The following is a 4,690-nucleotide window of genomic DNA, read 5'->3' on the forward strand; positions in this document are numbered from 1 at the left end:
TTGATACTGTTCCATGGATTCCATTCCAGCCATTACAATGAGCCCGTCCTCCTATAGCTCCTCCCACCAGCCTCTTCTGGTGTGTAGGTAACCTCATAAATAATAGAGAAGACAAGTGTTTTTTTCTCCTAATTGATGTGGCACATTGGAAATGATGAAGGCCTTTGGCACATAGTGCAAACCTGTTAACCATGGCACTTTATCATGTTGTTGACAGCTTCAACCCTACACAGGCAAAATATATTTGTTAAAATATTTATATCCTGACAAATTAACATGATCAATATGAAACTATTTAAGTTGGGTGTAGATCATGATAAGAATATGGTTTATATAGTATGGCATGTCTTCAAAGCATTGATATACAGTGAGGGAAAAAAGTATTTGATCACCTGCTGATTTTGTACGTTTGCCCACTGACAAAGAAATGATCAGTCTATAATTTGAATGGTAGGTTTATTTGAACAGTGAGAGACAGAATAACAACAAAAAAATCCAGAAAAACACATGTCGTTGTATTTTAATGAGGGAAATAAATATTTGACCCCCTCTCAATCAGAAAGATTTCTGGCTCCCAGGTGTCTTTTATACAGGTAACGAGCTGAGATTAGGAGCACACTCTTAAAGGGAGTGCTCCTAATCTCAGCTTGTTACCTGTATAAAAGTCACCTGTCCACAGAAGCAATCAATCAATCAGATTCCAAACTCTCCACCATGGCCAAGACCAAAGAGCTCTCCAAGGATGTCAGAGACAAGATTGTAGACCTACACAAGGCTGGAATGGGCTACAAGACCATCGCCAAGCAGCTTGGTGAGAAGGTGACAACAATTGGTGCGATTATTCGCGAATGGAAGAAACACAAAATAACTGTCAATCTCCCTCGGCCTGGGGCTCCATGCAAGATCTCACCTCGTGGAGTTGCAATGATCATGAGAACGGTGAGGAATCAGCCCAGAACTACACTGGAGGATCTTGTCAATGATCTCAAGGCAGCTGGGACCATAGTCACCAAGAAAACAATTGGTAACACATTACGCCGTGAAGGACTGAAATCCTGCAGCGCCCGCAAGGTCCCCCTGCTCAAGAAAGCACATATACAGGGCCGTCTGAAGTTTGCCAATGAACATCTGAATGATTCAGAGGAGAACTGGGTGAAAGTGTTGTGGTCAGATGAGACCAAAATGGATCTCTTTGGCATCAACTCAACTCGCCGTGTTTGGAGGAGGAGGAATGTTGCCTAATACCCCAAGAACACCATCCCCACCGTCAAACATGGAGGTGGAAACATTATGCTTTGGGGGTGTTTTTCTGCTAAGGGGACAGGACAACTTCACCGCATCAAAGGGACGATGGACGGGGCTATGTACCGTCAAATCTTGGGTGAGAACCTCCTTCCCTCAGCCAGGGCATTGAAAATGGGTCGTGGATGGGTATTCCAGCATGACAATGACCCAAAACACACAGCCAAGGCAACAAAGGAGTGGCTCAAGAAGAAGCACATTAAGGTCCTGGAGTGGCCTAGTCAGTCTCCAGACCTTAATCCCATAGAACATCTGTGGAGGGAGCTGAAGGTTTGAGTTGCCAAACGTCAGCCTCGAAACCTTAATGACTTGGAGAAGATCTGCAAAGAGGAGTGGGACAAAATCCCTCCTGAGATGTGTGCAAACCTGGTGGCCAACTACAAGAAATGTCTGACCTCTGTGATTGCCAACAAGGGTTTTGCCACCAAGTACTAAGTCATGTTTTGCAGAGGGGTCTAATACTTATTTCCCTCATTAAAATGCAAATCAATTTATAACATTTTTGACATGCGTTTTTCTGGATTTTGTTGTTGTTATTCTGTCTCTCACTGTTCAAATAAAGCTACCATTAAAATTATAGACTGATGATGTCTTTGTCAGTGGGCAAACTTACAAAATCAGCAGGGGATCAAATACTTTTTTCCCTCACTGTAGCTTCAAACCAAGGAGATGTTACATGTTGCATTATTCCCGTCTAGTGTCACATTGCAGTTGCCGCACTCACAGTAGATGAGGCAACCCAACTCCTTGAAATAAGGTGCACTGGTCCTCCCTCTGGTAGAAATAAGAAAGGCATGTTGAATGTACTGATCAGCTACACTATGCAGTGATAATATGCTACTATCTCAATGAAATTCACAAATTTGATAGTATGACAAATGGAACCCCAAGTAGTGACCCATGTAATAAAGAGACTCATGACCAAGTCGCCTTATGAATATGAAGTGTAAAAGTACTAAGGAACAAATGGAAATTGTAAGTTGCCTCTCAAGCTTATGCCAAGGTCGCACAGAAAAATTGGCTGAGCAAGATAGTCAGGACTTGCGGAAAAATCATGGGGCAGCAACCACAAGAGCTGTCATCGCTCTACCTGGGCAGAGCCCTCCAGAAGGCCAACACTAGCATTTGACACTTACCACCCACTCCACCCCAAATTCCAGCACCTCCTCTCTGGCTGCAAGTATAGACAACCAAAAGTCAAAACAAACAGAGCCTAGGGACTCTTTAATTCCAAATGCAATACTGCAACTTAATACAATGTTGGACTAATAGCACTTTAGCACATTAATTAACATGTACAAGCAGGCCATTTTTGACATTTTGATAATGAACCTGCACTTATCCTGTCTACCTGCTTATATATATCCTTTGCTATTTTAATGTTGTTTTTTAATGTGATTTGGTCTGTATGTATTGTGAATGCTGCAAAATGAATTGACTCTTTGAGGACATTCAAGTTTTCTGAATCTGTTAAGCACTAATGTGTAATATGCTGGAGTGTTGACTCTCCATTTGAAGCCCTCTAAACCTAGATTAGTTAGAATGAAAACAGTGAATGAGTATAGTCAATTCAAGAGGTGACTTGTTCTGCTCCGCCTGAGAGCCTTTTGCTAATGTTAAAGGAGCAAATATTGAAGGGCCAAAGTAAAATGGAAGTGTGTGAGGGGGCACAATGCTACATTCTTCAACATGTTGAAACACAGTTAAGAGGGGGATTTTACTATGATTTAGGTGTTGGCTCAAGGGTGTTGTTAGGGGAATAGGCACACCCCATACCAGAGCTAAAATGACTGACATATTGACATAGAAATGCATTTGCAACTTCTGAAAAACATTGAATGCGCGTAGGTCCTATTCCCTAGGACCAACTGTATCCAGGTCCTCCATGTCAGAATAAAATGATAACATTAGTAGAGAAAATAGTTATCAGAAGTGTGTTCTCACAGTGGTTTCAGATGAGCTAAATCACTCTGGTGAAGTGTGGCAGAGCAGAGGGCATATTTAATGTTTGTCAAAGCTGATATTTGGTTGAGATAATGTTAAATAATTTTCCACTACCAAAGTGATAAGAAAAATAAAACATTTCCTGTAAACCCTGACCTTATCTTTTCAACATAAATTGTATTTACAGAATAGTTGCTCCAAAAACACAATAGCAAAAGCATAACTTTCCCCAAACATTTACTTGTAAATAAGAATATTTCATATATTGTGATAGAATTATACATAGATAAGAGAACAAATATCTTAAATAGAGATTTGATATGGGGAAGAGGTATATCGTTTCTGGGGTTGGCTGATATCATGTGACTCATGCCGGAGAAGAACGACTTCTCTCTCTCGGTCATCAGTTCAAAGTGGAGAGGCTGCTGGCAGAAGTTACACTCCCCTGACGAGAGAGGCTTCAGCTCCAGACCTACCTCCTTCCTCTCCCCGGGCCACCGTGGGGTAGTTGATGGCTAACACGTAGATGTTGTAGCGAGACATCATGTCGTCACAAAACCTCTGTGTCCTTCGCAGCGTCCGCCACCTGCAATAAGGGGTCAAATATGAATCATCAGGTGATAACATAACACGTTTTCTTCAGGGATGAAATATAACAGCCATTGTTGATAGAATTTTCTTCTCTCGTTTCCATGGTTTGAATCTCGGTTAACAGACCAGTCTTACCCTGACAGGGATGATGTGGCTGGGGCAGTGGACTGTGGCCTGAGTACATCAGCATCTGGTGCAGCAGCTTGACGTTCCTCTGGTTCCTACCCCTTCAGGGTCTGGATGTACTCCCGGGCCCCGGCCAGCAGCATGAGGGGCAGCGAGGTGAAGATAAAGCCTTCTGCGTAGGAGAGCACAGTGTCCACCAGGGCATTTTTAAAGCAGATAATTAAGAGCTCATTTTGTCCATGAGCTATTACAGAACACAGGAAGAAGAAGGATATGAAAAACTACTACATTTGAGTTAGTACCTGGCAGCATCAGCCAGAGTGAACAGAGTCATTGGCCACAAAAGCAGGAAGTGAAGAGCAGCCAGCTCGTACTCCAAGTCCACGTGGAACTTACTGGCCCATGAGATGTTCCGTGTTCCTCCTGCTCACGCACCGTGCTTCTGTAATGTATCCCTAAAGAAGGAGAAGAGAGGCCTTTGATAATTGATTGTCGTCTTGTCTGGAAAACTATGAGTGGAACTACACATTTCTAAGATAAAAACAGTGTTATAACTGCATGCCTGTCTAGTCAACCTCCATCCATCTTAAACCATCATCCTCCTTAATCAACCATCTACAGTTCCTGTGACCTGCCTGCCCCACACACATGATGGCCTGGAACATGCTGGGGTGTCGGCTCATGCCTAGGTAGTCGTTTATGAGGAGTGACACGGAGTAGTTGTCTG

At 42.8% G+C, this 4,690-nt stretch overlaps 1 long non-coding RNA gene across 1 annotated transcript; it reads right to left on the reverse strand.

The window, feature by feature from the left end:
* Positions 1-969: 969 nt before the first annotated feature.
* Positions 970-4,364, reverse strand: LOC311147293. Its single transcript, XR_014614778.1, has 3 exons — positions 4,266-4,364; positions 3,973-4,135; positions 970-3,832 (listed from the first exon to the last, which is right to left on the reverse strand). It is a non-coding gene; the product is annotated as an uncharacterized lncRNA (long non-coding RNA).
* Positions 4,365-4,690: the final 326 nt, after the last annotated feature.

The sequence above is a fragment of the Coregonus lavaretus genome (genome assembly GCF_964263955.1).
Source record: "Coregonus lavaretus genome assembly, chromosome: 20".
Classification (NCBI taxonomy): Eukaryota; Metazoa; Chordata; class Actinopteri; order Salmoniformes; family Salmonidae; genus Coregonus; species Coregonus lavaretus.